Raw genomic sequence first — 14759 nt, 5'->3', positions numbered from 1 at the left:
TTACAAGTGATAGAAATATATGGGGTCTCATATATTTCTCTATCTTATAGAAATATATGGGGTCTCATATATTTCTACAAGATATGGAAATATATGAGGTCTCATATATTTCTACAAGTTATAGAAATATATGGGGTCTCATATATTTCTTTATCTTATAGAAATATATAGGGTCTCATATATTTCTACAAGTTATAGAAATATATGGGGTCTCATATATTTCTACAAGATAGAGAAATATATTGGGTCTCTAATATTTCTACAAGTTATAGAAATATATGGGGTCTCATATATTCTACAAGTTATAGAAATATATGGGGTCTCATATATTTCTCTATCTTATAGAAATATATGGGGTCTCATATATTTCTACAAGTTATAGAAATATATGGGGTCTCCTATATTTCTACAAGTCATAGAAATATATGGGGTCTCTTATATTTCTAAAAGTTATAGAAATATATGGGGTCTCATATATTTCTACAAGTTATAGAAATATATGGGGTCTCATATATTTCTACAAGATATAGAAATATATGGGGTCTCATATATTTCTACAAGTTATAGAAATATATGGGATCTCATATATTTCTACAAGTTATAGAAATATATGGGGTCTCATATATTTCTTTATCTTATAGAAATATATGGGGTCACATATATTTCTACAAGTTGTAGAAATATATGGGTTCTCATATATTTCTACAAGATAGAGAAATATATTGGGTCTCTAATATTTGTACAAGTTATAGAAATATATGGGGTCTCATATATTTCTACAAGTTATAGAAATATATGGGGTCTCATATATTTCTCTATCTTATAGAAATATATGGGGTCTCATATATTTCTACAAGTTATAGAAATATATGGGGTCTCCTATATTTCTACAAGTCATATAATTATATGGGGTCTCATATATTTCTACAAGTTATAGAAATATATGTGGTCTCATATATTTCTACAAGTTATAGAAATATATGGGGTTTCATATATTTCTCTATCTTATAGAAATATATGGGGTCTCATATATTTGTACAAGATATAGAAATATATGGGGTCTCATATATTTCTACAAGTTATAGAAATATACGGGGTCTCATATATTTCTCTATCTTATAGAAATATATGGTGTCTCATATATTTCTACAAGTTATAGAAATATATGGGGTCTCCTATATTTCTACAAGTCATAGAAATATATGGGGTCTCATATATTTCTACAAGTTATAGAAATATATGGGGTCTCATATTTTTCTACAAGTTATAGAAATATATGGGGTCTCATATATTTCTCTATCTTATAGAAATATATGGGGTCTCATATATTTCTACAAGTTATAGAAATATATGGCGTCTCATATATTTCTCTATCTTATAGAAATATATGGGATCTCATATATTTCTACAAGTTATAGAAATATATGGGGTCTCATATATTTCTCTATCTTATAGAAATATATGGGATCTCCTATATTTCTACAAGTTATAGAAATATATGGGGTCTCATATATTTCTCTATCTTATAGAAATATAGGGGGCCTCCTATATTTCTACAAGTCATAGAAATATATGCGGTCTCATATATTTCTCTATCTTATAGAAACATATGGGTCGTCCTATATTTCTACAAGTCAGAGAAATATATGGGGTCTCATATATTTCTCTATCTTATAGAAATATAGGGGGCCTCCTATATTTCTACAAGTCATAGAAATATATGGGGTCTCATATATTTCTCTATCTTATAGAAATATATGGGATCTCCTATATTTCTACAAGTTATAGAAATATATGGGGTCTCATATATTTCTACAAGATATAGAAATATATGTGGTCTCATATATTTTACAAGTGATAGAAATATATGGGGTCTCATATATTTCTCTATCTTATAGAAATATATGGGGTCTCATATATTTCTACAAGTTATAGAAATATATGGGGTCTCATATATTTCTCTATCTTATAGAAATATATGGAGTCTCATATATTTCTACAATTTATAGAAATATATGGGGTCACATATATTTCTCTATCTTAGAGAAATATATGGGGTCTCATATATTTCTACAAGATATAGAAATATATGGGGTCTCATATATTTCTACAAATAGAGAAATATATTGCGTCTCTATTGCGTCTCTAATATTTCTACTAGTTATAGAAATATATGGGGTCTCATATATTTCTCCAAGTTATAGAAATATATGGGGTCTCATATATTTCTACAAGTTATAGAAATATATGGGGTCTCCCATATCTCTACAAGTCATAGAAATATATGGGGTCTCATATATTTCTACAAGATAGAGAAATATATTGGGTCTCTATATTTCTACAAGTTATAGAAATATATGGGGTCTCATATATTTCTACAAGTTATAGAAATATATGGGGTCTCATATATTTCTCTATCTTATAGAAATATATGGGGTCTCATATATTTCTACAAGTTTTAGAAATATATGGGGTCTCCTATATTTCTACAAGTCATAGAATTATATGGGGTCTCATATATTTCTACAAGTTTTAGAAATATATGGGGTCTCATATATTTCTACAAGTTATAGAAATATATGGGGTCTCATATATTTCTCTATCTTATAGAAATATATGGGGTCTCCTATATTTCTACAAGTTATAGAAATATACGGGGTCTCATATATTTCTACAAGATAGAGAAATATATTGGGTCTGTAATATTTCTACATGTTATAGAAATATATGGGGTCTCATATATTTCTCTATCTTATAGAAATATATGGGGTCTCATATATTTCTACAAGTTTTAGAAATATATGGGGTCTCCTATATTTCTACAAGTCATAGAATTATATGGGGTCTCATATATTTCTACAAGTTTTAGAAATATATGGGGTCTCATATATTTCTACAAGTTATAGAAATATATGGGGTCTCATATATTTCTCTATCTTATAGAAATATATGGGGTCTCATATATTTCTACAAGATATAGAAATATATGGGGTCTCATATATTTCTACAAGTTATAGAAATATACGGGGTCTCATATATTTCTACAAGTTATAGAAATATACGGGGTCTCATATATTTCTCTATCTTATAGAAATATATGGGGTCTCATATATTTCTACAAAATATAGAAATATATGGGGTCTCATATATTTCTCTATCTTATAGAAATATATGGGATCTCCTATATTTCTACAAGTTAGAGAAATATAGGGGGTCTCATATATTTCTCTATCTTATAGAAATATAGGGGGCCTCCTATATTTCTACAAGTCATAGAAATATATGGGGTCTCATATATTTCTCTATCTTATAGAAATATAGGGGGCCTCCTATACTTCTACAAGTCATAGAAATATATGGGGTCTCATATATTTCTCTATCTTATAGAAATATAGGGGGTCTCCTATATTTCAACAAGTCATAGAAATATATGGTGTCTCATATATTTCTACAAGATATAGCAATATATGGGGTCTCATATATTTCTACAAGTTATAGAAATATATGGGGTCTCATATATTTCCCTATCTTATAGAAATATATGGGTTCTCATATATTTCTACAAGTTATAGAAATATATGGGGTCTCATATATTTCTCTATCTTATAGAAATATATGGGGTCACATATATTTCTACAAGTTATAGAAATATATGGGGTCTCATATATTTTTCTAACTTATAGAAATATATGGGGTCTCATATATTTGTACAAGTTATAGAAATATATGGGGTCTCATATATTTCTACAAGATAGAGAAATATATGGGGTCTCATATATTTCTACAAGTTATAGAAATATATGGGGTCTCATATATTTCTACAAGATATAGAAATATATGGCGTCTCATATATTTTACAAGTGATAGAAATATATGGGGTCTCATATATTTCTCTATCTTATAGAAATATATGGGGTCTCATATATTTCTACAAGTTATAGAAATATATGGGGTCTCATATATTTCTACAAGTTATAGAAATATATGGGGTCTCATATATTTCTTTATCTTATAGAAATATATGGGGTCACATATATTTCTACAAGTTATAGAAATATATGGGGTCTCATATATTTCTACAAGATAGAGAAATATATTGGGTCTCTAATATTTCTACAAGTTATAGAAATATATGGGGTCTCATATATTTCTACAAGTGATAGAAATATATGGGGTCTCATATATTTCTCTATCTTATAGAAATATATGGGGTCTCATATATTTCTACAAGTTATAGAAATATATGGGGTCTCATATATTTCTACAAGTTATAGAAATATATGGGGTCTCATATATTTCTTTATCTTATAGAAATATATGGGGTCACATATATTTCTACAAGTTATAGAAATATATGGGGTCTCATATATTTCTACAAGATAGAGAAATATATTGGGTCTGTAATATTTCTACATGTTATAGAAATATATGGGGTCTCATATATTTCTACAAGTTATAGAATTATATGGGGTCTCATATATTTCTCTATCTTATAGAAATATATGGGGTCTCATATATTTCTACAAGTTATAGAAATATATGGGGTCTCCTATATTTCTACAAGTCATAGAAATATATGGGGTCTCATATATTTCTACAAGTTATTGAAATATATGGGGTCTCATATATTTCTACAAGTAATAGAAATATATGGGGTCTCATATATTTCTCTATCTTATAGAAATATATGGGGTCTCATATATTTCTACAAGTTATAGAAATATACGGGGTCTCATATATTTCTCTATCTTATAGAAATATATGGGGTCGCATATATTGCTACAAGTTATAGAAATATATGGCGTCTCATATATTTCTCTATCTTATAGAAATATATGGGGTCTCATATATTTCTACAAGTTCTAGAAATATATGGAGTCTCATATATTTCTACAAGTCATAGAAATATATGGGGTCACATATATTTTACAAGATATAGAAATATATGGGGTCTCCTATATTTCTACAAGTCATAGAAATATATGGGGTCTCCTATATTTCTACAAGATATAGAAATATATGGGGTTTCCTATATTTCTACAAGTCATAAAAATATATGGGGTCTCATATATTTCTACAAGATATAGAAATATATGGGGTCTCATATATTTCTACAAGTTATAGAAATATATGGGTTCTCATATATTTCTACAAGTTATAGAAATATATGGGGTCTCATATATTTCTCTATCTTATAGAAATATATGGGGTCTCCTATATTTCTACAAGTTATAGAAATATATGGGGTCTCATATATTTCTTTATCTTATAGAAATATATGGGGAATCATATATTTCTACAAGTTATAGAAATATATGGGGTCTCATATATTTCTACAACATAGAGAAATATATGGAGTCTCATATATTCCTACAAGTTATAGAAATATATGTGGTCTCATATATTTCTCTATCTTATAGAAATATAGGGGGCCTCCTATATTCTACAAGTCATAGAAATATATGGGGTCTCATATATTTATCTTATAGAAATATAGGGGGCCTCCTATATTTCTACAAGTCAGAGAAATATATGGGGTCTCATATATTTCTCTATCTTATAGAAATATATGGGGTCTCATATATGTCTACAAGTTATAGAAATATATGGGGTCTCATATATTTCTACAAGATAGAGAAATATATGTGGTCTCATATATTTCTACAAGTTATAGAAATATATGGGGTCTCATATATTTCTCTATCTTATAGAAATATATGGGGTCTCATATATTTCTACAAGTTATAGAAATATATGGCGTCTCATATATTTCTCTATCTTATAGAAATATATGGGGTCTCATATATTTCTACAAGTTCTAGAAATATATGGGGTCTCATATATTTCTCGATCTTATAGAAATATATGGAGTCTCATATATTTCTATAAGTTATAGAAATATATGGCGTCACATATATTTCTCTATCTTATAGAAATATAGGGGCTCTCATATATTTCTACAAGATATAGAAATATATGGGGTCTCATATATTTCTCCATCGTATAGAAATATATGGGGTCTCATATATTTCTACAATATATAGAAATATATTGTGTCTCATATATTTCTCTATCTTATAGAAATATATGGGATCTCCTATATTTTTACAAGTTTTAGAAATATATGGGGTCTCATATATTTCTCTATCTTATAGAAATATAGGGGGCCTCCTATATTTCTACAAGTCAGAAATATATGGGATCTCATATATTTCTCTATCTTATAGAAATATATGGGGCCTCCTACATTTCTACAAGTCAGAGAAATATATGGGGTCTCATATATTTCTACAAGATAGAGAAATATATAGGTTCTCATATATTTCTACAAGTTATACAAATATATGGGGTCTCATATATTTCTACAAGTTATAGAAATATATGGGGTTTCATATATTTCTACAAGTTATAGAAATATTTGGGGTCTCCTATATTTCTCTATCTTATAGAAATATATGGGGTCTCATATATTTTACAAGTGATAGAAATATATGGGGTCTCATATATTTCTCTATCTTTCTATATCCTATATTTCTATATTTCTATATATTTCTATCCTATATTACTATATCCTATATTTCTATAGGATATTTCTATATCCTATATTTCTACAAGTTATAGAAATATATGGGGTCTCATATATTTCTACAAGATATAGAAATATATGGGGTCTCATATATTTTACAAGTGATAGAAATATATGGGGTCTCATATATTTCTCTATCTTATAGAAATATATGGGGTCTCATATATTTCTACAAGATATGGAAATATATGAGGTCTCATATATTTCTACAAGTTATAGAAATATATGGGGTCTCATATATTTCTTTATCTTATAGAAATATATAGGGTCTCATATATTTCTACAAGTTATAGAAATATATGGGGTCTCATATATTTCTACAAGATAGAGAAATATATTGGGTCTCTAATATTTCTACAAGTTATAGAAATATATGGGGTCTCATATATTCTACAAGTTATAGAAATATATGGGGTCTCATATATTTCTCTATCTTATAGAAATATATGGGGTCTCATATATTTCTACAAGTTATAGAAATATATGGGGTCTCCTATATTTCTACAAGTCATAGAAATATATGGGGTCTCTTATATTTCTAAAAGTTATAGAAATATATGGGGTCTCATATATTTCTACAAGTTATAGAAATATATGGGGTCTCATATATTTCTACAAGATATAGAAATATATGGGGTCTCATATATTTCTACAAGTTATAGAAATATATGGGATCTCATATATTTCTACAAGTTATAGAAATATATGGGGTCTCATATATTTCTTTATCTTATAGAAATATATGGGGTCACATATATTTCTACAAGTTGTAGAAATATATGGGTTCTCATATATTTCTACAAGATAGAGAAATATATTGGGTCTCTAATATTTGTACAAGTTATAGAAATATATGGGGTCTCATATATTTCTACAAGTTATAGAAATATATGGGGTCTCATATATTTCTCTATCTTATAGAAATATATGGGGTCTCATATATTTCTACAAGTTATAGAAATATATGGGGTCTCCTATATTTCTACAAGTCATATAATTATATGGGGTCTCATATATTTCTACAAGTTATAGAAATATATGGGGTCTCATATATTTCTACAAGTTATAGAAATATATGGGGTTTCATATATTTCTCTATCTTATAGAAATATATGGGGTCTCATATATTTGTACAAGATATAGAAATATATGGGGTCTCATATATTTCTACAAGTTATAGAAATATACGGGGTCTCATATATTTCTCTATCTTATAGAAATATATGGTGTCTCATATATTTCTACAAGTTATAGAAATATATGGGGTCTCCTATATTTCTACAAGTCATAGAAATATATGGGGTCTCATATATTTCTACAAGTTATAGAAATATATGGGGTCTCATATTTTTCTACAAGTTATAGAAATATATGGGGTCTCATATATTTCTCTATCTTATAGAAATATATGGGGTCTCATATATTTCTACAAGTTATAGAAATATATGGCGTCTCATATATTTCTCTATCTTATAGAAATATATGGGATCTCATATATTTCTACAAGTTATAGAAATATATGGGGTCTCATATATTTCTCTATCTTATAGAAATATATGGGATCTCCTATATTTCTACAAGTTATAGAAATATATGGGGTCTCATATATTTCTCTATCTTATAGAAATATAGGGGGCCTCCTATATTTCTACAAGTCATAGAAATATATGCGGTCTCATATATTTCTCTATCTTATAGAAACATATGGGTCGTCCTATATTTCTACAAGTCAGAGAAATATATGGGGTCTCATATATTTCTCTATCTTATAGAAATATAGGGGGCCTCCTATATTTCTACAAGTCATAGAAATATATGGGGTCTCATATATTTCTCTATCTTATAGAAATATATGGGATCTCCTATATTTCTACAAGTTATAGAAATATATGGGGTCTCATATATTTCTCTATCTTATAGAAATATAGGGGGCCTCCTATATTTCTACAAGTCATAGAAATATATGGGGTCTCATATATTTCTACAAGTTATAGAAATATATGGGGTCTCATATATTTCTACAAGATATAGAAATATATGTGGTCTCATATATTTTACAAGTGATAGAAATATATGGGGTCTCATATATTTCTCTATCTTATAGAAATATATGGGGTCTCATATATTTCTACAAGTTATAGAAATATATGGGGTCTCATATATTTCTCTATCTTATAGAAATATATGGAGTCTCATATATTTCTACAATTTATAGAAATATATGGGGTCACATATATTTCTCTATCTTAGAGAAATATATGGGGTCTCATATATTTCTACAAGATATAGAAATATATGGGGTCTCATATATTTCTACAAATAGAGAAATATATTGCGTCTCTATTGCGTCTCTAATATTTCTACTAGTTATAGAAATATATGGGGTCTCATATATTTCTCCAAGTTATAGAAATATATGGGGTCTCATATATTTCTACAAGTTATAGAAATATATGGGGTCTCCCATATCTCTACAAGTCATAGAAATATATGGGGTCTCATATATTTCTACAAGATAGAGAAATATATTGGGTCTCTATATTTCTACAAGTTATAGAAATATATGGGGTCTCATATATTTCTACAAGTTATAGAAATATATGGGGTCTCATATATTTCTCTATCTTATAGAAATATATGGGGTCTCATATATTTCTACAAGTTTTAGAAATATATGGGGTCTCCTATATTTCTACAAGTCATAGAATTATATGGGGTCTCATATATTTCTACAAGTTTTAGAAATATATGGGGTCTCATATATTTCTACAAGTTATAGAAATATATGGGGTCTCATATATTTCTCTATCTTATAGAAATATATGGGGTCTCATATATTTCTACAAGTTATAGAAATATACGGGGTCTCATATATTTCTACAAGATAGAGAAATATATTGGGTCTGTAATATTTCTACATGTTATAGAAATATATGGGGTCTCATATATTTCTCTATCTTATAGAAATATATGGGGTCTCATATATTTCTACAAGTTTTAGAAATATATGGGGTCTCCTATATTTCTACAAGTCATAGAATTATATGGGGTCTCATATATTTCTACAAGTTTTAGAAATATATGGGGTCTCATATATTTCTACAAGTTATAGAAATATATGGGGTCTCATATATTTCTCTATCTTATAGAAATATATGGGGTCTCATATATTTCTACAAGATATAGAAATATATGGGGTCTCATATATTTCTACAAGTTATAGAAATATACGGGGTCTCATATATTTCTACAAGTTATAGAAATATACGGGGTCTCATATATTTCTCTATCTTATAGAAATATATGGGGTCTCATATATTTCTACAAAATATAGAAATATATGGGGTCTCATATATTTCTCTATCTTATAGAAATATATGGGATCTCCTATATTTCTACAAGTTAGAGAAATATAGGGGGTCTCATATATTTCTCTATCTTATAGAAATATAGGGGGCCTCCTATATTTCTACAAGTCATAGAAATATATGGGGTCTCATATATTTCTCTATCTTATAGAAATATAGGGGGCCTCCTATACTTCTACAAGTCATAGAAATATATGGGGTCTCATATATTTCTCTATCTTATAGAAATATAGGGGGTCTCCTATATTTCAACAAGTCATAGAAATATATGGTGTCTCATATATTTCTACAAGATATAGAAATAAAGGGGGTCTCCTATATTTCTACAAGTCATAGAAATGTATGGGGTCTCATATATTTCTACAAGATATAGAAGTATATGGGGTCTCCTATATTTCTACAAGTTATAGCAATATATGGGGTCTCATATATTTCTACAAGTTATAGAAATATATGGGGTCTCATATATTTCTCTATCTTATAGAAATATATGGGGTCTCATATATTTCTACAAGTTATAGAAATATATGGGGTCTCATATATTTCTCTATCTTATAGAAATATATGGGGTCTCATATATTTCTACTAGTTATAGAAATATATGGGGTCTCATATATTTCTCTATCTTATAGAAATATATGGGGTCTCATATATTTCTACAAGTTATAGAAATATATGGGGTCTCATATATTTCTACAAGATATAGAAATATATGGGGTCTCATATATTTCTACAAGTTATAGAAATATTTGGGGTCTCATATATTTCTACAAGATATAGAAATATGTGGGGTCTCATATATTTCTACAAGTTATAGAAATATTGTGGTCTCCTATATTTCTCTATCTTATAGAAATATATGGGGTCTCATATATTTCTACAAGTTATAGAAATATATGGGGTCTCATATATTTCTAGAAGATATAGAAATATATGGGGTCTCATATATTTTACAAGTGATAGAAATATAAAGGGTCTCATATATTTCTCTATCTTATAGAAATATATGGGGTCTCATATATTTCTACAAGTTATAGAAATATATGGGGTCTCATATATTTCTACAAGTTATAGAAATATATGGGGTCTCATATATTTCTCTATCTTATAGAAATATATGGGGTCTCATATATTTCTACAAGTTATAGAAATATATGGGGTCTCATATATATATTTCTTTATCTTATAGAAATATATGGGGTCACATATATTTCTACAAGTTATAGAAATATATGTGGTGTCATATATTTCTACAAGATAGAGAAATATATTGGGTCTCTAATATTTCTACAAGTTATAGAAATATATGGGGTCTCATATATTTCTACAAGTTATAGAAATATATGGGGTCTCATATATTTCTCTATCTTATAGAAATATATGGGGTCTCATATATTTCTACAAGTTATAGAAATATATGGGGTCTCCTATATTTCTACAAGTCATAGAAATATATGGGGTCTCATATATTTCTACAAGTTATAGAAATTTTTGGAGTCTCATATATTTCTACAAGTTATAGAAATATATGGGGTCTCATATATTTCTCTATCTTACAGAAATATATGGGGTCTCATATATTTCTACAAGTTATAGAAATATATGGGGTCTCATATATTTCTACAATATATAGAAATATTTGGGGTCTCATATATTTCTACAAGTTATAGAAATATACGGGGTCTCATATATTTCTACAAGATAGAGAAATATATTGGGTCTCTAATTTTTCTACAAGTTATAGAAATATATGGGGTCTCATATATTTCTACAAGTTATAGAAATATATGGGGTCTCAGATATTTCTACAAGTTATAGAAATATATGGGGTCTCCTATATTTCTACAAGTCATAGAAATATATGGGGTCTAATATATTTCTCTATCTTATAGAAATATATGGGGTCTCATATATTTCTACAAGTTATAGAAATATATGGCGTCTCATATATTTCTACAAGTTATAGAAATATATGGCGTCTCATATAATCTCTTATCTTATAGAAATATATGGGGTCTCATATATTTCTACAAGTTATAGAAATATATGGCGTCTCATATATTTCTCTATATTATAGAAATATATGGGGTCTCATATATTTCTACAAGTTCTAGAAATATATGGGGTCTCATATATTTCTCTATCTTATAGAAATATATGGAGTCTCACATATTTCTACAATTTATAGAAATATATGGGGTCACATATATTTCTCTATCTTATAGAAATATATGGGGTCTCATATATTTCTACAAGATATAGAAATATATGGGGTCTCATATATTTCTACAAGATAGAGAAATATATTGGGTCTCTAATATTTCTACAAGTTATAGAAATATATGGGGTCTCATATATTTCTCCAAGTTATAGAAATATATGGGGTCTCATATATTTCTACAAGTTATAGAAATATATGGGGTCTCCTATATCTCTACAAGTCATAGAAATATATGGGGTCTCATATATTTCTACAAGATAGAGAAATATATTGGGTCTCTAATATTTCTACAAGTTATAGAAATATATGGGGTCTCATATATTTCTACAAGTTATAGAAATATATGGGGTCTCATATATTTCTCTATCTTATAGAAATATATGGGGTCTCATATATTTCTACAAGTTTTAGAAATATATGGGGTCTCCTATATTTCTACAAGTCATAGAATTATATGGGGTCTCATATATTTCTACAAGTTTTAGAAATATATGGGGTCTCATATATTTCTACAAGATATAGAAATAAAGGGGGTCTCCTATATTTCTACAAGTCATAGAAATGTATGGGGTCTCATATTTTTCTACAAGATATAGAAGTATATGGGGTCTCCTATATTTCTACAAGTAATAGCAATATATGGGGTCTCATATATTTCTACAAGTTATAGAAATATATGGGGTCTCATATATTTCTCTATCTTATAGAAATATATGGGGTCTCATATATTTCTACAAGTTATAGAAATATATGGGGTCTCATATATTTCTCTATCTTATAGAAATATATGGGGTCTCATATATTTCTACAAGTTATAGAAATATATTGGGTCTCATATATTTCTACAAGATATAGAAATATATGGGGTCTCATATATTTCTACAAGTTATAGAAATATTTGGGGTCTCATATATTTCTACAAGATATAGAAATATGTGGGGTCTCATATATTTCTACAAGTTATAGAAATATTTGTGGTCTCCTATATTTGTCTATCTTATAGAAATATATGGGGTCTCATATATTTCTACAAGTTATAGAAATATATGGGGTCTCATATATTTCTACAAGATATAGAAATATGTGGGGTCTCATATATTTCTACAAGTTATAGAAATATTGTGGTCTCCTATATTTCTCTATCTTATAGAAATATATGGGGTCTCATATATTTCTACAAGTTATAGAAATATATGGGGTCTCATATATTTCTAGAAGATATAGAAATATATGGGGTCTCATATATTTTACAAGTGATAGAAATATAAAGGGTCTCATATATTTCTCTATCTTATAGAAATATATGGGGTCTCATATATTTCTACAAGTTATAGAAATATATGGGGTCTCATATATTTCTACAAGTTATAGAAATATATGGGGTCTCATATATTTCTCTATCTTATAGAAATATATGGGGTCTCATATATTTCTACAAGTTATAGAAATATATGGGGTCTCATATATATATTTCTTTATCTTATAGAAATATATGGGGTCACATATATTTCTACAAGTTATAGAAATATATGTGGTGTCATATATTTCTACAAGATAGAGAAATATATTGGGTCTCTAATATTTCTACAAGTTATAGAAATATATGGGGTCTCATATATTTCTACAAGTTATAGAAATATATGGGGTCTCATATATTTCTCTATCTTATAGAAATATATGGGGTCTCATATATTTCTACAAGTTATAGAAATATATGGGGTCTCCTATATTTCTACAAGTCATAGAAATATATGGGGTCTCATATATTTCTACAAGTTATAGAAATTTTTGGGGTCTCATATATTTCTACAAGTTATAGAAATATATGGGGTCTCATATATTTCTCTATCTTACAGAAATATATGGGGTCTCATATATTTCTACAAGTTATAGAAATATATGGGGTCTCATATATTTCTACAATATATAGAAATATTTGGGGTCTCATATATTTCTACAAGTTATAGAAATATACGGGGTCTCATATATTTCTACAAGATAGAGAAATATATTGGGTCTCTAATTTTTCTACAAGTTATAGAAATATATGGGGTCTCATATATTTCTACAAGTTATAGAAATATATGGGGTCTCAGATATTTCTACAAGTTATAGAAATATATGGGGTCTCCTATATTTCTACAAGTCATAGAAATATATGGGGTCTAATATATTTCTCTATCTTATAGAAATATATGGGGTCTCATATATTTCTACAAGTTATAGAAATATATGGCGTCTCATATATTTCTACAAGTTATAGAAATATATGGCGTCTCATATAATCTCTTATCTTATAGAAATATATGGGGTCTCATATATTTCTACAAGTTATAGAAATATATGGCGTCTCATATATTTCTCTATATTATAGAAATATATGGGGTCTCATATATTTCTACAAGTTCTAGAAATATATGGGGTCTCATATATTTCTCTATCTTATAGAAATATATGGAGTCTCACATATTTCTACAATTTATAGAAATATATGGGGTCACATATATTTCTCTATCTTATAGAAATATATGGGGTCTCATATATTTCTACAAGATATAGAAATATATGGGGTCTCATATATTTC

Source organism: Muscardinus avellanarius, assembly GCF_963383645.1.
Source record: "Muscardinus avellanarius genome assembly, chromosome: 12".
NCBI classification, from domain to species: domain Eukaryota; kingdom Metazoa; phylum Chordata; class Mammalia; order Rodentia; family Gliridae; genus Muscardinus; species Muscardinus avellanarius.
Note: the sequence above shows the minus strand (reverse complement) of the source record.